We start from the raw sequence: 26,408 nt of genomic DNA, 5'->3' as shown, positions 1-26,408 counted from the left end.
CTAATATCAGTTAACATTTGTTTGTCTGTTTTGTTCCATGAACGCTTGAGTGTGTATATGTGTTGTTTAGTGTTTGTATTAATGATGGTATTGATTAGTGTGTGTAGTGTGTGTGATGTGAAGATATTTCGGTGAACAAACCCATACTCAACTTACTCACCTATGTGTCCTCAGACCTGAGACATATTACCTTAAATGAATATATATTAAAATTTAATAGATAAATAAATCTATATGGGTGCAGGTTTGAAACTCACCATATATCCCAGGAGAAACATAATTAATTAATTTCCAAAAGCAGTAGTTTCTTTGCTCACACATTTTCAACAGGGCTGGTGGGGGCAACTCCCTATGCACTGGGTAGCATCAGCTAGGGGGTGAACAAAGCATGGCTGGATGCAGGATTCAGATGGATTCAAGTGTGCATGTGCCAGGAAGTTGATGACCTGGCTTAGCTGGGAATTCAGCTAGAGTGCTATGCCAGAAACGTACACATGACCTCTAGAGGCACCTGCCCTGTATTGTCTGTTATGACAATGTTTAAAAAATACAAATAAAGTTCATGCTACATATTTATAATAGAATATATAAGTGAATCCAAATCTAAGAATTATTTAATTATCTTTATTTCTTAATTAAGCCTTTGAATAAAAATAAAAAAAATTTAAAGGATATTGTGACTTAACAATGTATTACCTAAACCATGAATAAGTGGTTTTTTTTTTTAAATTTATCATTAAAGACACTATACAAAGACTTCTTTAATAGGACAGGCATTATGACATTTATTAACATACATTTAATAGAATTATGGAAAGTCAACCTTGTAAAAGTAGTTCAGTTATTTATAGCCAATTCTCTCATCTTAAAAATGAGACTTGGAATAATAATGTGACTTTTGATTCGGAAGCTCTAATGAGTAAAGCTATATATATATATATATATATATATATATAGCCTTAAGTAAAGTTGTATTTACATTAAAAATAATAATTGTGATGTTTGACTGTTTTTCCCTTAAAATGTCTATTTATCTGTGAAAAATGAAATGAGATTTTATTTCTTTATTAATTATTCATTTCATGGTAAGGGCAGGATAAGACGTAATGAAGTATTGCTGCAGCCATCTGCAGATAAAGGGTGGTCTTCCACCCCAAATTTGGTTTACCTATTGAGACTGATGATGCCACACATACACAGCAAGGTGGTAGGAAGAGTTGTCAGTGATGTAGAGTCTTTCTGGGGAGCCCAGAGCAACACCCAAGTAGATCCAGCAGTGGACTGAGCATGCAGGGAAAGAAGATTACCTGGATTTCTGGTTCTTAGGGCCGAGGGTAAGGATGAGGGTTCCCATGTGCAAGGAGTAAAGGAAGGAACACCTGGAATTTCTTGTCAGCTTGCCCAAATGTGGAGCAGGAGGAGAAGAGGAAATAGTGAATCTTAAAAGCTGTCAGCAGTCATCTTTTAAAAATTGAGCCAGACTCTTTAATACAAGTAGACATTATATTTTTGTATAACATATGTATACTTTTCTAGATGATGTAATGTGGAGAGCCCTCAAAAGTCCTTGACTTCAGAGCACAGGTAAAAATCATCTCTGTGCTGGATCATCTCACTTGTGTGAGCACCTGAGATACTGAGCCAGCCTCTTCCATGGTGTAGTATCCACACTGAAGTGCCCCTCACCTAATTTGATATGTGATCTCTTTTAATCATCAGCGAGGCCTCTGAATTAGAGAATCATTTGTCCCACTATACAGGTCAGGCAAGTAGAAATTAAAAGCATTACTAGTACTTGGTAATTCGAAAATGTGCAGATGTTTCAGTTTGTGTTTGTGGAAAATATTAACAATCAACAATATGTAGAATACAGGTGATGAACTTGGAAAAAATAACCTAATGCAGATAGACAGATAGAATTAAACTATAATTAAATTAATACATATAACCTCAAAAGCTAAGAAATCTGAGTCAGGAAACTTTCCACTTTGTCTTTGTTTTATTTAGCAGGTGGTGCTCTATTTGTTTAGATGGTATTTGAATTGAAGCTATGTTTTCTTGTTTATCAACAACTGTTGTCATTACATGACTTAAAATATAATTGACGGAGAATTAAGAGGCAGATGGCAAAACATTCTTTATACAATGTTTAAAATGAAAAACACCAGAAAATCATTTCTTTTTAACAACATTTAAATAATGTTCCCTTTTGGAGATTTTGAAAAAATATCAATTGTTTTTGTATTTTGAATAAGCACAATACATGATGCATTGTTATATATAAAGATGCAATTATATATAAACTATTTGATGTAAATGTAAACAAATATTGTCTCTCTATCAAAATACAGCATCAGAAAAATAATGAACTTATATATTATTATATGATTTCTTTTCCTAAGGACATGCATTGTATATACCATTAGCTTTTATGCAATCGTTAATACATATTGATTAAAATAACACATATTCCAAGTAAAATTCATCTCTTCAAAATAGTCTTTTTGTATCTGTTTTCTTGGATAATGAATAATTAATGAGAAAATTATATATCAATATTTTTAAAGTTATCTAATTTATATTAAAAACTCTCTACATTTTAAGATTATCTGTATTTTATAGATGCTTAATTTCTTTCTCAAGTATAAGGAAACATTTATACCTTAATTACTGCCTCCACATTTCCCTTGCCTCTTAAAATTTTCTAATATCAGGATAGATGTTAAAGGTTATCAACGTTCCTCATTAAAGGCACTCTGTGGATACACAATTTGTGTGTGTGTGTACACATATCTGGCTGTGTAAGCATATATAATGCATTCAGAAATAATATGAATGTGGTAGGTAAAGTCTTTCACTATGTTGTATATCAAGAAGGTATTGAATTAATGCCACATTAAAATCTATAAGCAAATAAAAAATAATGGAAAACAAAATGCTTTTTATGAAAAGTTGATTTTAGCGTCCCTGTTATAAAAGTGAAAATGTCTATTAAATATATATTTTTCAAGACAATGCTCTTTAAAACAAAGCACTGAACCTTTAAAACATCTTTGAGTTTTAAGATTTTTAAATGTTAAACATCTTGAGCATGCTTTGGTTATCAAGCTTTATTTGCTAAACTTTAGTTATAAATTTAGTTAGTTCACTCAACTCTTAGAATATCTGTCACCTACACTGAATTGTCCCACCTCTATAAAACCTAAGAGCAAGAAAAGATAAAAAATATTATCCAACTGTTTTTAGAAAAGAAAGAAGAGGACCTTTGCAACCTGCTTTTGAGGCTTACACATACTGTACCTGGTGACAACACTGACAATAGCGTTACAGTAAAAGAAAACTGGAGGAATAAGCCTCCTAAACCCTACACACACAGATTCGGAAGATGACAGGTATAAGGCGAATTTAAAAAGTTATTTTTAGGGGGAGGGAATAGCTCAGTGGTAGACTGCTTGCCTAACTTGCACAAGGTCTTGGGTTCAATCCCCATTACCTCCACTTCAAAAAAAAAAAAATAGTAAATCAATAAACTTAATTACCCCTCCCCTAAAAATTATTTTTTAAAAAATTGTATGTATGCCAGAGCACATAGAACTTATCCTGGGGGTGCAAAGTTAGTTCAACATTCAAAGTTAATTAATGTAATTTTTCACATTAATACTATAAAGGAGAAATAACATGATTACTTTAAAAGACGCAAAAATGCATTTGACAAAACTCTAACACCCATTCATGGTAAAAATTTTTCTCCAAGAATGAAAAGGAATTTTCACAGTCTGATCAAAGGCATCCAAGAAAAACTTACCACTTCAAATTAGTTTATTGTTCAGTATGCTCTCAATAAGTCTAATGCTATCATTAGTATTTCCCTCAACACATGATCATTAATGAATTAACACATGTAAAGTTTTTGGAACTGTGTTTGGTATATTATAAGTGCTATATAACTGTTTGCTTTTGGTGTTTACCCTGAGACACATGTCCTTTTTCTTCCTGAAGTATCCCCGTATTGTCTCTTACTTAGTGAAATGAGGTATCTTTTACAATATCACATCTGCTAGTCACTTCTTCTAGTGACACAAGTGTTAAAATAAGTGCCTGGAGAGACACTGAACGTTCTTTCCTTAAATCATCCTCATGCCTGGATTTTCTCATTGTGGTCAAGGAAATACGGATATTTTAAAAAATTTTCTATGGCCCAAAACTCTTTCCTGCTTTCAGTATCTTTAAAGGACTCAACCGACCAGGTAAAATTCACTCAGGATAATTTTTCTTTTACTTAAGTCAAAATCAACATATTAGAATTTTTAATTACATAGGCAAAAATTCCTTTACCTTTGCCATATAACATAATCCAGTCATTGGAGTTACATCCATCATAGTCACAGATTCTACCCACACTCGAATGAATTATGAAAGGCATATTCACACGAGCAAGTGGCAATCTTGGTGGTCATGTGACAATTCCACCGATCACCTACTAGAAGGTCTGTTTTTACTGTGACCTCAACTTCATGTTATTCCTTATTCTACTCTAAGTCTTAAGGGTCCTAGGTAAGTACCTATGTTCTCCTTCACTCCCCCGGTCTTCACTATACGACCATAAACTTCAAAGATTGTGGCTGGGAATATGGATTTGTGTTGTTGTTATATTCAAAATGAGGTTTACTTTTTCCCCTTAGTACAGGTGACTGAGAATGCCACTTAATAATAATAAACATAGTTAATACTTTGATTATTGACAAAAATAAGGATAAATGAAAGTGGCCCTATTTAGATTACATAATGTATTCGGTTATTTTTAAGTTTTACAACTCATTTTGGTTTCTGCGTCCCTAAGCCCGATGACACGTGCTCATCATTTTGCTCCACCTGCAGCAGGCTAGAGAAAATATGTTAGTGTTCACCCACCCTCCGCACCCTCTCTGTGGCCCCAGTCCATGTAGGAGTACTTTATAGTGCTTCCCTGCTGAACTTATGCATGGCTACAACATGCTTTATCTAATTGAATGCCAGTGGAAATGACTTATGTTATTTACAGACTAAGGATTTAAGAAATAGTGAGTGTTTTACCACATTTTCTTCTCCCTTTTTCTGAAATTATGGAATTATGTATTGAGATGGAGCCCCATTTGCTATTGTAAAATAGACATACAGGTTAAGTGATCACTAAATTTTTGCCATAAGCCACTGGGATTTTGGGGGTTGTCTGTTATTTTAGCATAATATAGGTCTTTTCAACTGTTCTCCCTAGTTAGGGGGCGATTTTGCAGATTCCTTTTATTATTGTTAATCTCTTCTGTTGTGGTTGTGTTTATGTGTGATATTTGAAAACACTTTCATTAGCTTCCTCCCTGACCAAGTTATTTGCAAGTTAATTTTTTTTTAAACCATGGGATTTCATTTGGTTTACTTCATATTTAAACCCTATCATGTGGTCACATATATAAAATAAACAGTTTTCTGACACTGCCTCATTCTAAATTTCCTTCCTCTTCTTTAATGAGTTTTGATGTATTTTGTGTATGTGTGTGTGTGTGTGTCTGACAGAAAGATAGAGAGATTGGGTTGTGATCTCCACCTTCACTCCATGATCATCCCCTGGTCTCACTATGTGTCCTTCTTGCTGATGCCTCATTTGCTCTGACTTCAGACTTTCCATCTTAACTGCAAATCATTTTGGTTAAGTCAAGAAAAATTTTTTCTGGTTCTTTTAGCTCTTAAAGATCAATTAGCTTAATGCAGGCACATTAAGGTGCATCATGACCTGGTTCGGCCATGATACTGAACAGATCCACATGCAAACTCGTACTGAGAAGCACATTTTTCCCACATGCTTTTTCTTACAATAGAATCCAGTCATTGTGAAGGGCAGTAGCTCCATGAGCTTTCTGTCTATTACTCTCTCATAACTGTTCAACCTTATCAAGGACAACTCAATGAATTTATTTTAAAGTGTTGACTGTAAGATGGTTTATGTTGCTTGCCCCCTGACATTTTATGAAGCTCTAGTAACATTTTATTCTTTTTGTTCTCACATTTAGATTATGTGAGAAATTAATAAACCTGGCATCAAGGGAAGCTTTGAACTACCCTATAATATTTTCAGTTCATGTAAAACTATACAACAAAACCCGGGATTTTGTCTTTTGAAATAGAACACCTGGCAAGCTTTGACAGACAAATATTTCACTTGTGCCACACCACTCTTCTGAAGTGAAACATCAACTTTATGTCGACCTAATATTGCTCCTAATCACTAATAATCCTTTGTGACATGTCACATCAGTGTAGTGCAAAAGGAACTAAAGCATGTTCTTGTACCTGCAGAGTCTTAAAAAGTGAAATAAAAATGTGAGGTTTGACCCTGGAGTAAGCCTCTTGAGTATGAGTTGTCAAAGGAAATTTTTTTAAGTTGTTTCAAAAGACACACACAGCAGGCTTATTTTTCTGTCTGTGGTTATTGTAAATGCTTGATATTTTTGAGTTTACAAAATGAAATAGATTCTAATTTTACTTTTAATGTGGAGATAAACATAAGGCAGAGAATAATCATTAAAATGGCAAATTTTTGCTTGTGTGTAACTCTGCTTACTTTTAAAATAGCACTTACTCTAGAAATGCATTCATAGGCGTTGGTTGCAAGTCATTATATTATATTTTTTATCCTAATTTTAACTATGATAAGGATCATCTTTTCCCTTTGAGTAGTTGATAATTCAGACTCCAGTGTGTGTTTGGAGGCAGGAGAGCTGAGACATTCACATATTCACAACCAACTGTAATTCTTTCTAGAAGAATAATAAAATATTATGCATAAAGGAAACAAGAAGACAAGATCAACTCCAATAGAGAGGAGAAACTAGATTCAGTGAAGTCTTCACAGAAAAAAAAATTTCGTATAATACCAGAAGAAAGTTCATAATAGGCGATAGGAAAAACACATGTAACAAGGTACGTGTATTAGTCTGTGAAAGAGTTCAAGACCTGCCACCCCAAACCACACTGCTTTAGTTTATTATTTTGAGCTGAAGGCACTTGAAAAAACCACAAAGGCAGGGAAAACTTTCTCTGAACTCCCCTTATCGGCCCAAAGACTGAACCAGATTGTCATAAATCCGCTGTCTAGCAGTTTCACCAGCCAGGAAAGGCTGACTCTTAGCATGGAGGAGGGGACGAGAGTTGACCCCACACCCGGATAAAGTTGTCACAAGCGATCATATCTTCTGTCTGTTCTTCTAAAGGCCCATCTATCTTTACTGAAGACACTTTACTCTCCTAAGTTGCCTCCATCTCCCCTCTCCCTCCCCAGCTAAGATGGTATATGAGCTCTCACATCTCTGTACTTTTTACAGGTATTCACTTTTTTCCCTGTAATGTCCTCGTGCATATACTATTAAAAAATACACACACACATATATACACACACACGCACACATACACACACACACACACACACACATATTCTCCTGTTAATCTGCTTGTTGTCAGTTTGTTTCATAGACCCAACTCTTGAACCCAGGAGGGCAGAAGGAAAGTCTTTCCTCCTCTATGCCTGCTAGGGCTGCCATAACGAAATAGCACAGGCTGGTGGCTTCAACAACAGGCATTTATTTTCAGAAGGCTGGAATTCCATGAGCAAGGTGCTGGCAGGGTCGGTGTCTCTCCTTGGCGTGAGGACAGCCACCTTCATGCTGTGTCCTCACTCGGCTTTTTTTGTGTGTGTGTGCATGGACCACTGAGGTCTCTTCCTTTTCTTATAAGGATATCAGTCCTATTAGATGAGGGTCCCACCTTTATGATCCCTTTTAACCTTAATTGCCTCTTTAAAGACCCGATTTCCAAATACAATCACATTCTAAGATACTGGGGACTAGGGCTTTAACATGTAAATGTTAGGTGGGGAGACACAATTCAGTCCGTAACAGTCCATCATAAAGAAACAGACAAAGAAGGAGAGCAATGAACTTGGAAAGTTAGTCAGTGATAATGCATGTAAAATGGGAAAGATGAATAGGAATGTAAGAATGATATTACTGTACACAATGTGGTCATCATCTTTTCTATTTTGCCTAAGTGTCATGTGCGTGTATGCATGGTGATGTGCTTTGCATCATTTTTTTTTAATCAGAAGCAGGAGTTGAATTTTTATCAAGTGACTTTTCATTCATGTAGTATGAGGTCTTATTCTAGGTTGCCTATTAGTAGTTATGGATACAAATTTAACTATTCATTGACTTCCACTTAAGTGTTTCACTCAACATGTCATCATCTGTATTTATAGGTGCTTTCATTTTTATAATTTTTGGTTTTATTTGATACATACTGCTTCACAAAATATCATTTTCCATCTGCTGTTATCAGAAACAGTTTACATAAAATGGTGATTGCTTCCTGTATCTATGGCTGCACAGCAAATCATAGCAGACTGAAGTGATTTAGAGCAGCAATTTCTCATTTCTCATAATGCTGTGGATTGTCAGTATGGATAGATCTTCTGCTGGTCATGCCTGACATGCTCTCACGGCCAAAGTCACGTGAGGACCGCACTGGGACTGGAGCACCTCAGGTGGCCTGATTCACAGTCTGGCAGTTGGGACTGACTATTGGCGGTGGTACATCTATTCATATCCCTGGTGCCTGTTATCTTCCAAAAGGCTCTTCAATTACTCTCCAGGGAATTCTGTTTTCTGCCAGAACCTTAGTGACAAATACAATTTTTTTTGCCTTCTCTCAAAAAACTTACAGTCCAATTTGGGATGATTATATACACTTATTTAAATTGTTTTGTATGTTATGATAGAAGAATGCATGGTAATATTTTTAGCAAAGACTGGACTTTATTTTTAATTGTTTCATAAAGAAGGGATATTTAAGGTGAATTTATGATTAATGAGTAGGTTTTCAACAAAGAAACAATAATGGGCATGAAGTTAGTTTCTTTTGCTTCTCTCCTCTTAAATTTTAGTTTTTCTTGTCATTCTATCATTAGACTACTTATTTTCTACTTCTGAATTCCTTATTAAAGGAGAAATTATTGGAATATGAAACTGTAAACCACTGCTAAATGCTAATCATATGCATATATATACACATATAAATACCTGAAAATACTGATAGGAAGTTTTTCCCAGCCAAGATCTGCCTGTTAAAATATAAGTACAATGGTATTTATAACAAATCAAACACCAAAATGTAATAATCTCCTCTAATTTCTCTTAACTTTAGAGGACTTATGCAGTAAATGACCTCGCTTGCACTAACATTATTTATGTTATTTCTTACTCCCTAATATGTATCTTTTCTTTTTTATATTATCATTGCCTAGAGGTCAACCCATCTCTAGCCTTTTGTTAAAAAATTATTGTTCAGTGAATTTCCATAAGTTGTATTTAGCTTAATATTATATTAAATTATGAAAATATAAGCATGGTTTTGCATTGCTAAACGAAATATTTCAGGTAATAAGTAATCTTACAAAAGTTGCCAGATGCACAGTCAATATAAATAAATTAGGTATATTTCTGAATAGTAGCATCAAACAATTTAAATATAAAATTTAAAACTACCATATAATAATAGCATCAAAAATATAAAATCAGCAGAATACGTTTAACAAACAATTTCTAAAACCTTTACAGTGGAGTACAAGACATTGCAGTAAAAACATTAAAGAAATTCTAAATAGTTAAAGAGAAATGACATTTATGAAAACATTGTAAAGGTATTAATTTTCCTCATATATAGTATCAATATCAATAAAAATACCTAAGATTTTTAATTTTATGTAAAGTGAGAAGGTGATTCTAAAATTTAGTTTGAAATGAAAAGAATCTACAATAGTCAATATATTCTTAAGGAAGAATAAAAGTGAAGGACATACACCCCAGATTTGAAGAATCATTAAAAAGCTATAGTTATTAGCATCATATAGTATTGGCCTAAGAATAGACAAATCATATAGATAGCACCCAAATTAACCCATATATTGGTGCACTTGGTTTATATCAAAGGTTAAACAGAGGAAATAATGTTGAAGCAATACATTAATAAAAGATGTTGAATCAAGTAATTTTTATCTCTATATTGAAAAGAATAAAACTTAACTATCTTATACCATTCAATGAAATTGACAAAACTTTGTTCATAGACATAACTGTGAAAAAATCTGAAGTCTCTATAAAACACAGAGGGATATCTATGTGACCCTGCAATAGGTAAAGATCTCTAGCATATAAGTCAAAAACACTGAAGAACTAGTCATAAAACAAAAAATTTTTAATTGGCTGTATAATACCGATTTTTTTACTTTGTCAAAAAAAACTCATGAAAAAAGTGAAAATACCAAAGAAATAGTGGAAGAAAATATATATTTGCTGTATATATTTTTGAAGGACTCATATCCATAACATACAAAGGACTTCTACAAATCAATAAGAAAAAAGAATAAAAATAATGGGAGAGCTCCCTTGAAAAGAATTTTCAGATAAGTGACATTTTAATGGCTAAAAGTATAATAAAATATAGTCAACATGACTATTCATCAGGAAATGCAAATTAAAAACACAAAGTAATATTGTTACATAAATACAAAATAAATGTATAAAGAAACACAGTTACTAGAATAACTACAATTAACTAAGACTGAAAATATCTAGGGTGTGGAACAGGTGGAAAAACTGAATTCTCTTCCATAACCGGTAGGGGTGTAAAATTACAAAACTGCTTCAGGATAACTGGCCATTTCCATTAGTTCCACCCTTAAATGGATATACAAGAGAAATAAGTCCACACAAATATAAGAATATCTATAACATTTATTCAGATTGATAAGAATTGGAAAACCCACATTTAACAACAGAGAATGAGTAAATTGTGGGAAATCTTGAAAAGGAATTCTACAGAACAGTATAAAAAAATGTACTTCACATAAATACAACATGAACAACCTTAACAGACATAATATTGAATGAAGTGAGCTCAGGACAAAAATAATATCTACTGTATGATTCCATGTATTTGGCTAGAATAGCCAAAGTGAACCAGATGAGAGAATTCAGAATAGCAGTTAATTCTAGGGGCTAGTTTAGGCTGAGAAAGAACAAGAAATTTCCTTCCTGGTGCTGAAATTGTTCTATGTGTTTTTCTGGGTCGTGACTGCATGAGAGAATACACATGTAAACATCATTGTGTTATATTTGGAGATTTAGTCTACTTCATTCATTTTACTAAATGTGTTTTGCTCGCTGATTTTAATAAAGCAAGTAAATATCTCCATATGTGGAAAATGTATCTCAGGCAACTACTCTTAACTGACAAACTTATTTTTTCCCTAAGACAGGTGATATTCAAAAAGAGGAAATATTTCAACTTCTTCATTATCAAAACAATAAATCCTCATTCTTGTCCCTAACGATCAGACATAAAATAAACAGGTTCAGCTTGATGTTAATAGTTAATTTGAAGATCATATTATACAATAGAAATGTCATGTGTCTCCTAGAGAATCTGCTATACAAATGCTGGCAAAAGGGTAGACTTAAGTACGTAAAAAACACCAAGTAAAAACTTAAGAGTATTTCCATGATATTTGAACACTAAAGAGTAGCCAGATGATCTAGAACTTTAAATAGTTATGCCATTTCAGTTATGTTTAAAGACAAATGCACAGTTAAAGCCAATTAAGTTCATTATCAGAAAACAGCCTGTCTGTTCAGACATAGCATATAGTTTCACACATTTGTTTCACCTTTTGAAAGTATCAGTCATTGATGACTATCTCAAAGAGCTTTAAATTCATTGTAAGATTCTTTCCTTGATAAAAAGAGTATTGTAATTACAAACAAATAAATAGACAAACTTTGATATGGAAATTAAGATAGCACATGGTGGACATGGTAGCAAAATATCTTCTAATTAGTCATTAGGGGTGGTTTGGCTAATACTTCTTCACTAATGGATCTGTATTCCTACAAAGTTTCACACTTTATCAAAGAAACTCTTCTGCATAATGAGAACCTGCTAGCATATTAGTGGTGGTTACCCAATTCTTTTAGAACCTCATAATTAGCCCATATATTGTTTTCTACATTTCACTTTTTTCTTTCTTTAATATCAAAGAAACCCAAAGGAGAATTATTATAGTTATAATTTTTAAATAGGAAAATTGAGGGTCACAGAATTCAAAAGTCATGTTCAGGATTATACAGTTAATAGAAAGTGACAGTAAGGCTTGAAGTCATTTAGGTTATGTTTCCAGAAGCTTAATTTTATGAGAATAAGAAAACATTGCTGCTAAATTTTCTCCATAATTATTATGAAATTTTAAAAGATGGTCTCATTTATCAATTTTCCAACATAAGGGTGTGAATCAGTTCTCACTCTGCTGAGCAAACGAATTGATTTAGGGTCAAAAATCACAGACTGGATGAGACCTACATTTTCATTTGAGTTCTTTAGTTACTGTCTCATTTACTGTGATCATCTACCATGAAAGATATTAAATTTGTTCTTGAAGTGCTAACAATAACCCCTGAAAGATGCAGTTATAATTTAAGCGAATGTTTTAATATTCATAGAAGGAATAAATGATACTTTATATGTAGCAAGAACAAAAAGACACCTGCATTGTAAAGGATCTTACATACTGTCTCAAACTACATTATTCAAGAGACAAGACTATAAATCACACAGAGGGACGCTAATGAAATTTACCAGTTCATATTTTTTTGGAGCCCTTGACTAAACCACACTGAAAGTGATTCTGAAATACAAAGAATTTACCATCTACTACATAGATTAATTTAAAAAAAGGATAGTCTAAAAATGACAATTAGATATTGAATATGAAAATGAGAAGTAGTGTTATTTTGAGTCAGGTGATAGAGATCTTAAGAAAAAAATCAATTGGAAAGAATTAATGATTTTTCACTGTTCCACAACAGTGAAATTGTGCTAAGTTAAGTATCAGCTTTAACAAAGTCTCTTTCAACAAATTAAAGTTTTTTAAAGATACTGATAGTGATAAAATACTAAAATAATAATAATAATTTTAACATTATTTCAATATCAAATAAAACGCAATATTATTCATTTAAAATTTAAAATTAAAATTCATTTAAATCAACTACTACTGTCCTATTTTCCATGTTTTTACATTTTATTACCTGAGCATGAAATAAACATTTAATATTTAATGCAAAACAAAATAAGTATTTTGGACTTAAGGAAACTATGTATGTACATGGGCATTTAAAACATTGTATACTATTAGAACTCAGTAGTAGGATCTTAACTGACTTTATTCATTTATTTATTTTTTAATTTCCAGAAAGCCAAAAATTAAGAAAATATTCTAATTGAATTTAATCAAACATCAAACAAGTGAATGTAAATTATTATATATACAAATAATACATATAAAACAAACTAAATATATATAATATAAATATATAAATATATGAATGTATTGAATTATTTATAACTTGAACTGCAAGTTAAGAACATTATTAATTACTTAAATATGTACTCTTGTTATCTGAATGGGCTTTTGCAAAAAACATTACACAGTATGCATTTAGTTGTATTATTTTCTTAAGGAGATTTGTTTTTTAAAATGTATCTTCACACTGAATTTTCTCTCTAATTGTTTTACGTCTATCTCATTTATCTTGAAGAATATTGGGAACAAGTCAAATCTGAAAATACTTTTTTCATTACACATTTATATCTACCTTATACATTAGTCACTAATTCTAGGTGATGAAGTTTTTATTAAAGTGACATTAACAGGGTACAAACGTGTCAACTTACTTGGGTGATGGAGATTTCTCCTGTGCTGCTGCTGGGAGCTTTCTACCTCGGCCCTTCTAAATCACTTTCTCTCTCAATTTCCCCCTCTCCCTCTGTCTCATTCTCTTTTGCACATAAAACACATAACACTCTTAATCTTCCTTTCCAAAGATAGAACTGGACACATATAAACTACATTTGATAAGCAAACCTAGTTTTATCTTTGTATGTAAACAAAAAATTTCATATGAGCATTTCATTGGCATGTCATTGTACTTTCATAGGCTTCCCCTTAACTTTCATGTAGCAAATTTTAAAATACAAAAAGAGTTTTAAAAACTTCAAGAAAAGGAAAAAAATATAAGAACTTTTTCTAAAGAGACCTGCTTATTTTGTTGGTAAGTGGATCTTCTTTATAATATTAGCTGTTTAATCCTCTGTTAAGCATTTATTATGATTTGTATTTACTTATCTTTAAAAGTATATTTCCTATTTTTTCCCAGACTTGTGAGCTCAGTGAGAGCAGGAATTTTGTTTGGCTTTTTAATCACTGTAATTCCATTATCTATAGTAGTGGCTGACAAATAGTAGGCACTTAGGAAATCATTGACCAGATTACAGGATGCAGCCAAGAATTATTTGTTGAATAATAAATAAATACACAAATAAATTGAAAATTAGAACTGGAATTCCACTAAAAGATGATCTATAAAAACTGAGGAATTCTCTTTTGAAAACTGTTTTGACTAACGTTGAAAATTTGGGATTTGGAAGGCCAATCTCTTTTGCTCTTTCATTACAAATCTGAATTGATATTTAGAAATGAATATAAATCTGTATCATTTATATATTCTTAAATTGTTGAAGTTAATTTAAAGAGCTCAGTGCATTTTGCTATAATCTGAAACATGACTCATGCTGTTGGAAATAAGCAATAAATTTTAGTAAAATAAAATAATTTATATTAATTTTGTGTCATTACTTATGATTTTAAACAATAATTGTGAATAAATGCATATTTATAATATTAATAAAAGTTCCATTCTTCTTAGCTAAAGAATAGCAAAGTATCTAGATTGAAAATTCACTGAATTGAGACTGAAAACAAGAATTAAAATTTTGGCTCTGTGTTCTAGATGTTTTATGCTTCTTCTGATACTAAAGTGGATTATATAATCAATTGATTGGAATACCTTAATTCCAAATATAAAGTCCCACAGTTTATTCACAAACTAGTAACAGAAATAAACAAAAAAATGCTCTTCTTCCTAAAAATAAAGAATGGAAACATAGTAGCTATAAAAATACACATTCTTAAGTTACATTTTATTTTAGCAATACTATAGCATGCGTCACTTGACATTAATATGTTATACCTACAATAAGACACTGTTTTGCAACATTCTTAAATACAGGTTATCACTTCTTCATGTTTTTCTTCTAAATCATCAGTAAGGTATTAAATAAGGTGCTGCAGTAAAACTTGAAAAAAAACTAAACACTTTAGAAGAAGACAATTTTGTTATAGTTGCAAAACTAGTCTCTTTAATGCATCATCTTAGGTTTTGACATTTCAATCTGTTATAAGATTCCTTTGTTGATTGGATTTATCTCTTTAAATCTAATTTGTCTCCACCTAAGAGCTACTTTTCTTGACACATAACATGATTTACCTGGATATTAGAGATAAAGTCTGATAATATTTCATTTCCTGCTTAAATATTTGCTACATGATATTAAATTTTCCTTTATTACTTTGGAAAAAAAGCATTATAAATACATTTTATATTGAGTTGGTAAGGAAAAGATACATAATAAAATGCCTAATATAATATTTTTCTTCATATTTTAAAAATTTAGTTACCCTCCTCATTAAATTCGTCAAAAATCACATGGTTCACTTTAGTGCTAACAAGTTTTCACTCTTCAAAATACAGAACATATATTTATGTACCACTATGAGAGGGAAGAAGTAAAAATAGAAACTATTAAAAGTATTTGCTGCTAGGAAATTGGGCTACTTGCAAAGAATGGTGAAGTAGGGTATTATTGCTCCCACTAAAAACTGATTTCTTCTATATAACTTAAAATCAGGTGCAAATTCTATTTTGAATAACAATTATAAAAATACAAATTCTCAAATATCTGGCATTCAAAAGCATTTCTGAATTTTGTAGTATACGGCTCATGGAAACAGACTGTGAAAAATGTGCAAAAACCGAATGAGCAGAATTATTTTAGATACGAATGCATGCCAAGAAAGAAATAAAATAGCATATATTCCTGAGAGTGTTAAAGGAGCAAGAGTTTGATGGTCAAGAAAAACCAGCTGGACAACAATTTTCTATTTTCCCTCCCCTTGGCCTTGTGTAACCACAATTCTACTCTCTACTTCTATGAGTTTGACTGTTTAGATACCTTATGTAAGTGGAGTCATGCAGTGTTTTTCCTTCTGTGATGGGCTTATCTCACTTACCTTAATGACTTCCAGGTTCATTCATGCTGTCACATATGGCGGAATTTCCTTCTTTTAAAAGCCTGAATGGTTTCACTTATGAATAAGAGTTGTACAACATATTGCCTATAGTTAACAATACTGTACAGTGAACTTAAAAAAAATTTTAAGTGGGTAGATCTCATTTTAAGTGTTCTTCCCACTTAGGAAAAAGAAAAAAAAAAAAGACCTGTTGGAAAGGTGAAATGAAGCAGATAAATAAGGTGTCAGCCTTAGGAAAGTCTAGTGACAGAATATTCCATCAGAAGGAAAGGGAAGATGCATCTTTGCAATGAAATAATAAAAAGACCAATGAACATGTGAAAAGGTGAAATGAAACTGAGGGCAGAGAATTAAACCAGGTCAGACTGGGCTTTGGAAACCATGTTTAAAATTTATTCTGTTTGAGAATTCTAATAGGATTCTAATTCCAATGAGAATTCACTGCAGTGTTTGAAAAGAAAATATGATATAGCCTAATACACATATTAAGAATATAAAAAATATCATCTTCTTAACCTTTAATGAAAAAGAATGTGAAAACAAATATATATATATGTATATGCATGACTGGGACATTGTGCTGTACACCAGAAATTGACACATTGTAACTGATGGTACTTCTATATATATATACGTGTGTGTATATATATATATATGTATATATATACTTCTATATATATATGTGTATATATATACTTCTATATATATGTGTGTGTATACATATATACACACATACACACAATATTTATATATATAAAATCCTCAATAAAAACCAGAAAGAATTTTAGAAATTCTAGAGGATAAAAGTTGCACATAGACATGTGATTGCGTACTTCATAGGTCTTTATAGATTACACCAGCCAAAAAACTTCAAGGATGCTTCAAAATGCTGTTTAATTAATTTGTATTTTCTGTCTTGAATGGTGTCCTTGGATGGTCATCCCATTTCTAAATGGTGACATTGAATTTCTAGATAAAGGCTACCACTCTATTAAGGGCATTTAATTATTATAGTCAAAATAGTTATGAAGCACCCCTCACATCTAACCCCACGCTTGAATAAAATTTCGAGATAAAACAAAAAAGGCCTAAGTTCAGAGCTGCATTTTAATGGTTTCCAGACCATTAAAAATCCACCATGAAGCATTAATATTTTGTTTTCTCCAGGATTCCCTCAGAGATAAATGATACAGGGTAAATTATTCCGAATGACATATACCTAAGTAGGAAAGTACAAGAAAGAATTTGAGAATTGAGTTGAGCTGAGAGTCAGGGGCTAAATGGCACAGTAACACTGATGGACAGTAATCTCAACACTGAACTGAGAGATTTTAAAATGGCTCCCAAGATAGAAGCTTCATTCATCCTGTCATGTTTTTTATTTCCTGTGTGAAGAGAGCGAAAGAGAGAGTTAGAGAGAGAAGAAAGGAAGGAAGGAAGGAGGGAAGAAAGAAAGGGAGGAAGGAAGAAAGAAAGAAGGGAAAGGAAAGAGAAGGGAAAGGTGGGGAAAGAAAGAAAAGGAGGAAGGAAGGAGGGAAGGAAGGATGGGAGTTAAAAAGAAAATTAAAGAGAATATAGGAACAATATTTTTCTTCAGGAATTAGTCTTCCTGATTAAAGGAAAAATTTTAAAGTTTTTATTTATGATATATCCTAAGATAAGAACAGTGCAATTATCTGAAAGTACAAGATTTGAAGTAAATATTTGAAATTTTTACTTTTCCATTGGTTCTTGACAGGTTTTACCCCACTTCTCTTCACACACTGACATTAACACCAATTCATGCTAATTAAGAAGAACAACAGTGAATACAGTAAGAGTAGGTTTCACCAGAATTTTATTTTAACTGAAATTAGGACGTGAGCTCATAAATTAAAATGTGAGCATCTGTCTATGATATTACTATCTGAACAGTTTTGCTGTTGAATATGTGTGCTTTAAACTGACTACAACTCTACTGAAAAACTAACTGGGGGCTTGGGTCTGTGAGGTCTACCAGGAAAAGAATACACTGATGCTTTCATAAGTTTTCATTGTCTATTCCTTAACCCTGGTCTGTTCTTTCTGGCTGTCTCCAACCATGAAACAATTTTCAAAGCCCAGTTTAAAATCCATCTCCCTTGCAGTAATTATTTCCCACTGTTTTCATAATGTACAAATATAAATTAATGTATCTTCTTTCTTTAAATATATATATATACACCATTTCACCTCATACTATAACTATCTTGTGGCACATTTTTCAAGCCCCACCTTCCTTCCTCCTACACACTGATTTGAACCAGGTCAAATAACAAGGCTCTTTGTTGGGGATGGTACCACCTCTGATAGAACTGGATGAGAGCTGTGTGTTTCCTCCCTCCTAGACTTATTGCCAGGTGGATGCTAAAATTAAAGAAATAACAGAAGAAAAAAAAAAATATCCACCACCACACACACCTCTATTCAATGAGTAAAAAGACACAAACAATCATACAATCTGTTCCTGAAGATTCAATAAGATCCTAGCTTTCTGTCCTTTAGCCACCTTCATAAAACTCATGCAGGGTTCATTTCTGACAGAAGCAAAATTATTTCAGGGCAAGATGCAATTATATTTCTAGAGAGATTCAAATGACAAAATCCTCTGACTCTAAGCCCTAGGCCAATAAAACCATTCAGAAGTGTGTATTACGCTGGGGTTTTCTGTAAATTCAAAGTCAGAGATGCTCTTATAATACTCCCAAGAAATAGATACATCTTGAACATCATTTATTAAAACAAAGAAAAATATTTCTTGTAAAAATATATTCTAATTAATAAAACTCGTAATGATGATTTAAGAAATCTAGGACTTCTAGAGTGTGGATACAACTGACCCTCTTCCTCTCTCCCCCACTTTACCCCCCACCACACACTCACATTCAGCATTCATTCTTGAATAGGACACTTAAAACTAATACATTTTGCAGGTTGATTAAAACTCACTAATAGATTATAATTATAACTGCATCTTTGCTGGAATATTTGAAAATAAATTTTAGATAGATATTTCACCAACATCATGTTTAAAATTTCTTCAAGTCAATATTGTGCAATTTAATAATTATAAAATCCTACAGTTTTAGGATTATGTTAGTTTTCAAAATATTTGTTGTTGCTTCCCTATGAGGGGATTTTAGCTTCTTAACTCCAGGCTTGACTATGGGATTTATGTTGAATTTGACCAATAAAAGATGAACCGAAGTGGGGTGGGGCACTTCCAAAGAAAATCTTTAAGAGCTTCTAATGGTTCCATCATTTTATCTTTCCCATTTCCTATAAAAACAGAAATATGTCTAACTGGGACCGGTCTTACAGTTCAGGCCCTTTAATTAAAATGAGAAGCACATCCACAGACAAGCCATCATGGACATGTCACAATAGCAGGAAATGTATCATTTTTATTTCCTTTGTTGTGTGTGCCCCTGAAACTTTATGGTTTGTAACTAAGCATAACTTAGCTAAAGTCGACTAATGCAACTAAGTACACAATTTTTGTTTGTTTTACATATATATTGCTCAAAAAAAAGAGCAGTGTTCTTTTTACATTTTAGGTACTTAATAAATATTTTTCCTATGACTGAATTTTGTTGTCATGAATTAAGTAACAATTTATCATAGAATATTTACATATATTGTCTTTCTCTATTTTGGTTTAGGTTAAAATAGAGTTATTCCCATTGCTCAAATCTTATGTCCTTAAGGAGTACCTGGCTAAATTGATAGAGCAACTCCACTTTGAAACCTGAATCAAAATCTCTGAAAGAGGGACCAGAAATTTGCATTTTTATCAACCTTGCTCATATATGTATAATGCAAACCAAAGTTGTAGAATTATTGTTACATGTGTTGACATCTAAATCTTTTAACAATCCATTAACTTAAAGACACAATATGTCAGAAATAATTTCAGTTATTTACTGTGAAAACTGAAGAAAATTAAAATGCATACGCAATGGATAACTGTTTCTTATTCAGGACTATTTATCATATATACATATTATATATTATTGCATATAATATATATCAAGCAAAATCAAGATGTTACCTATGAATGTCACATTTTGATAGACATTTCTGTTCTCTTGATTACATTCCTTCTCATCTTCCCATTAATTTACCATTCACTTCCTCTTTCTTCTAAATATGATGTATTATGGAGATAATAATACAAAGAAATGAATAAAATTTACAAGACTCTGCTGGATAAGTTTTAGAATGGGCTCCACCAGTAACAACAACAAAAATATTGTATATATTTGAAAAATTGTGAAAATAGTAAAAATCATCAGGCCAAGATATAACTAAAATAAGAAAGCCACCTACATGAAAGATGTAAACTACAAAAAGACAACATACAAAATGTGCAGTAGACTATTTAAATTATATTGAAAGATATCACAAAACACTTTAGACCAAGGTTTCTCAACTATTAACATTTTAGATCAGGTAAGTTTTGTTTGATGGAGAGGGCTGTCCTCTATAGTACAGGATAGTTAGCAGCATCCTGGTCTCTACCTACTAAATGTCAATAGATGAATCTTGTGACAAACAAAAATGTTTCCAGACGTTACCAAATGTGCTCCGGGGAGCAAACTAGCCCTTATTAAGCAAAATTAAAAAAACAAAAAAAAACTGGAAATATATAACCTACAAAATTGACACAAGATGAAACTGAAAACATAAACAATCCTTTATTCATTGTAACAAATCAAATAGTCCTGAAGCCACTATTCTCATCCAAAAAAGCTTCTCACCAATAACATAGTATTACTAGATGGACTGCTGTGTAATGGATTTCTACTGTGCTAATTCTACTAGACTGACACTGTTTTTTCCCAGACTTCTCTTTTCTACATAATTACAGGTTAGCATGGGCCGAATGAATTACTTTGCAAGAAATATGGAAGGCAGACTTATGTAGCAGACACATTATTTTTACCTTAAGAAGCTTTTTCATTTCTTTATTTTTATGTCTTCCAACTGAACTGAAAACTAACAGCAAAAAAAAAAAAAAAAAAAAAAAAAAAAAAAAAAAAAAAAGAGCTCACTGCACTAATTTTCCTGCCCAAATTTCTTATAAGGGAACTGAAAACTTCTATGACTACCATAAAAGAAACCTCATCTCCTGTAGCTACAGTGCTTATATTTGTGAAAGTCATACCCAAGTTATAAGGTAGCAGGTATCACAATGTAAATTGAATTCCCAGACTTGCAAGGCTTTTTGTCATAAACTTATGGCATTGATTGAGAAGGATTGGTGTCCTAAAAGTTAGGATAGAGGCACATGGAATGATTCCAAATAAGACTAGAAAACTGAACAATGAACTCTGCTGAATCTCCTTTCATTTAGAATAATCTCTTCAATCCCTATCTAAGGAAGTTACTTTCCTCTTGCTTGAAGAAACTATTATTTCCTCTCTACTGAGACAGTCCCCTTGCAAGCAGAGACCACTCATCCCCCCATATCGTATCTTCAGCAGTTCTCACTGCCCCTAGATCTATAACCAGAGTCAAGTTCCAACAGGGTCCAAAGGGCAATGCACAAAGTGTGACATAAAAATTATTGTACATACCCAAAACCTCACATATGATTTTAGCATTCTACATTTACAGAAACCTAGGTACCAAGTGAGAGATAATCCTAAAGCTGTTAGATTAAGGTGGAAGGAACACAAATTTGATTCAGGCTGAATAGATGGATAAGTGCTCACTTAGAAGAGATTCTGGATTCAATATGTTAAATCAAGAAGATGAGAGTAGCTTTAACACTTTGCTTTACAGCTGACTAAAACCTGGAAGTACCAAATAGTTCATTATCATGACCCTAGAACTAAAATGGATGAGTAGTCTATTAAATAAGTAAAAATTCCCAAGTGTGTTAACTATCCATCTCATAGCAGACCTGGGCACCTAAACCCAGACTGTGGCTAGCTTCTGAGTTCCAAAATACATAATTGGATAACACATAATCAGCAACTGACTTGAATTCATACATAGTTCTTTGATGCCTGGAAAGGGCATTGTTATGGTGGAGAAAGACAAGTGCAAAACCCCAGACCTCCCTTCACACATAATATATCAAACCAAAAACAAACCACATTCCAACAGGGATTACAGAGATTAACAGCAGCATCAAGCACTTAAAAAACGCTGGAGTTAATTCCTCCTACAGCTAATTCAATTTACCTGTTTTGCCTTGCAGAGGACAGATGTAAATAACAATCATGAAATCAGCTTACTGAAAATATAATCGTGCAGTGATTCCAATTGTATCTGCTGATCTAGATGTAGATTCATTGCTGGAGCAAATCATTACACCTCCTTTCGAATGACAGGCAGTGATAGATATGGAAAATGTTCTTTTTCTCTATACTTGTTAGCAAAGAATATATGTAGTTTGCTTTCAGCACGCAGAGCCAGAAATACAACTGTAGCTCAGGGTTATATCAACTGTTAAGCTTTCCAACAGTCTAGTCTATAATGACCAGAAACACCTCTCAAGTCAAAAGGATGTCATGTTTATCCATTACACTTTTGAAGTTACAATTTTGCATCTAGTGAACAGGAATATAGCTATTCTAGAGACTTCAGTAAGACATGCAAGCCAGAGTTTGGGAAATACATCCCACAAAATCTAGGAACTTGCCACTCGGGTAACATTCCTGGGCTGGGGGGACCCTTTGTGGGGGTATGTTGAAGTATCACTTCCAAGATAAAAGATAAGTCACCATCTTGTCCCTCTACTATTAAGAAAAGTTGTAACAGTCTATGGGTCTCTTTAGATTTGGGATGCCATGTATATCTCATTTTGTGATATTACTCTTGCCCATTTACTGAGTATCCTGAAAAGCTGCAGTTTTGAGTGGGACTAAAGTGGGATACGTTTCTACAAAATGTCCATTTGCCGAGAAAGCTGTTCTGCTGCTTGGACCATGTGACCCAATAGATCCAATTTTGCTTTAAGTGTGTGTGGCAGATAACAAATATTGTATGGAACATTCTGCTGGTTGGTATAAATGTTTCACAGAATGGAGCTTTGGAATTTTGGAGCCAAGCCTTGACAGTTCCTACATACAATCTTCCTTACGAGAACTCACTGCTTTTTGCCGCCTTGCATTAGTAGAGATTAGGTGCTCTAACAGAGGGCAGCCAGTTATCATGAAGCCTGAGATGCCCATCATGCACTGGGTTTATCTCAAGGAAACCAACTGCTGCTGATAAAGTACATTGATACAAAAATTCACATTTACAAAGTTCTTTACAGAATGGAGGCTGAATTATACAAAGAATATTTTAAATTTCTTTGGTTAAAGGAAAATAATTTTTTACATTAAAATGCATATGCATAAGTCTTAGGCATCTTATAGAATTGATCATGGGGGTAAAAATGTTTTTTGAAACCAGACAAGCACCTCAAAGAGGAGAAACAAAGATGAAGGAATTGGGAGCCACTGTAATAGGAGCAGGCTCTGCCTCCTGGGCACCCAGCTCCTGAGCTATGTCCTTTCCCAATAAAACCTGCTGCCTGACAGCACCGCCCTCTGAAAAAATATATATATTTTCTGAGTTTATTTTTTTATTTAAGTAAATCGACAAATGACAAATTATCTACATTGAAATAGTAAATATTAACGTAACATTCATTAAAGGGATTTTAAAGTTTCCTCTAGTCTATGGGAAGCCTAGAACGTGGAAAAAGACGTGGATGCAGAAGGCAGTAATGGGCTACAAGGTGATGACTGGGTTCTATGGCTAAACTGAGGAAGACAAGGATGCCAGAGATTCCAAAGTTAAGTCATTTGCTGTTTTATGTTTGGCTATGATTCCCCTCCTTGTGCCCAAATCTCAAGTAATTGCTTACTGCATAGTTGTTATTGACAATGGCAAAAGATGCTTGTCTATATTTACAGCAGAATGTCAGCAGTTGCAAAAAATGAGCCTCCATTTTGGTGATTTCAGATTGACCTGGAATAGAACTCCCTTAGAAAACTTTAAAATATGTTTATAATAATAAAACCACCAACAACATTGGTAGTTGTAATAGTACAAACAAGGGTGAGACTGCCAACCTTAATGCACACTGTCTCGTCCACGTATTGCTGAAGTGCTTTACCTTGGTTATTATTTAATTATCACTAAAATATATGAGGCAAGAATGATTGTTCCCTCTGTGTTCAGTGAGGAATTTGAGTTACTAAAAAATTAAGAAACTTGTTAAAAATCAATAAATAAAAGTCACAGGATGTCAGAGTAGGTAGTGTTGTCTCATAACCACTATACGAGTGTACTTCCCATTCACAAAATGAGGGGAGGGGAAGATTTAGCACTTGATTTATATTCGTTGACAGAGTAATTCTAGAACACTGAGCTTCTTTGGGTTATGAATGTTGTATTTGTGTTTGTTTAGTATTTATTTCCTAACTTATATTAAGATTATTTTTCATTTTATTTATATGAGACATAATTGTGTCATGAAATAAATATCACTAGAAATGTATTTCTCATACTGTCAGCTCATTGCAAAGTCACGTACATATGACTGATTAAAACTGGGCACGTGCCATTATGTAAACAGATAAGTTTCATCTTCCATAAGACTGGTGATTTAGGAAATACTTTTTATAATAAGAAGACTGCAGAAATATCACTTCACCATAAATGAAACAAAAGAATCAATTTGTTACACAGAAAATGGGTAATGTGGAAATTGGATTCTGTGACAACTCATTGAACAAACAATCATGAGCAACCACAATAAAATGTAATTTCCTTTATCTTAAATTCTTTAAAGTTAGCGGTTAAAGCTGGATTCTCATATATGCCATTCCATATAGTTTATCTTTTGAGCAAATGATTTTATGTGTCAAATATCTGTTGCAAGGATAATTCATGAGCTGAGATTTTAGGGCGAAGAAATCAGTGGAACATTGCACTGCTGTTCCTTTGCTTCAAACTTCTAACTGCACAATGTTAATTTTTTTCAGTTTTGTGTGAGCTCATGTAGCAGCAGGAAAGCATAATACAATCAAGACAGTAGGGAGCCTCTCCTACAATGAGAACGAATTTACATTTGTCCATTATGTAAATGATTCCTCACCACCCTCCTATTTGCCTATTTAAAGCAGTGGCAGAGTGAATTTCCATGTGCACTTACGAGAGTGTTTTCAAAATCTTTCCACAATGATACAAAAATATTCAGTTTTTTCATTAATATTAAGATAAGTTCCTGAGGTATTTCTATAGAAATAACAAATTGATCAAATTTGTTCTTATTTTCCTTATTTATCTTGTATATGATTTAACCTGCAAAGCTAAGACTGGTAATGGATTTATGTCATAACTTGAATTAGCCGTGATTATAGTTTTAATAGCTAGAGGCCCTGAAATATTTTTAATAATTAGTAAATCCTCTAAATTTTTCACTTAAAAGGGCACCAATACCATTTATTAAATAAGAACAAAAATTAAAGTATTATAATATCAATATTATGACAGATATCCTTAATCAACAAGTTCTAGAAATTTATCAAATAGAAAGTTCCTAGACTTTGCAAGTTTTGAATTATATCTCTCTGGGTTTGTTCTCTTGTAGTATAAATATAGTTGAATGAATTTTGCTGTAAATATGAAAAATATTTTCAACCCCAGAAGTTAAAGTGCAATTTAAAATGAATGCCTTTCTAGGTATTTCATTTAATAGTCAACTTTACTTTTGACTCAATGAATGCCATATATTTTTTATTCCTGAAATTTAGTTCACTTTATAGCGCTTGCACAAATAGTCACTCAGTCAGTGCAATGAATAACATATGGCAGGCAAGCAGTAAAAATGCTTAAACCATTTATTTTCTTTAGTGCAGACTCTTGGGGCAGTTTGCTGTGGCACACATTCTTCACTAGGAAGCCAGTTTCTGTCGAGTGGTGTATGACATTTTTTCTGAGATTAGTGTCCAAAGAATACTCAAAGTTCTGAACTCCATCCTTCTCACTGAATACGTCTCCCAAATTGCTCATCTACTTTTATGCCTTCAACTATCACGTTTGTGACCACAAGTCTCATATTCACAACAAGTGCTCTCATTTTTTGCTTCTCTAG

The sequence above is a fragment of the Camelus bactrianus genome, chromosome 3 (assembly GCF_048773025.1).
Source record: "Camelus bactrianus isolate YW-2024 breed Bactrian camel chromosome 3, ASM4877302v1, whole genome shotgun sequence".
Lineage (NCBI taxonomy): Eukaryota > Metazoa > Chordata > Mammalia > Artiodactyla > Camelidae > Camelus > Camelus bactrianus.
Note: the sequence above shows the minus strand (reverse complement) of the source record.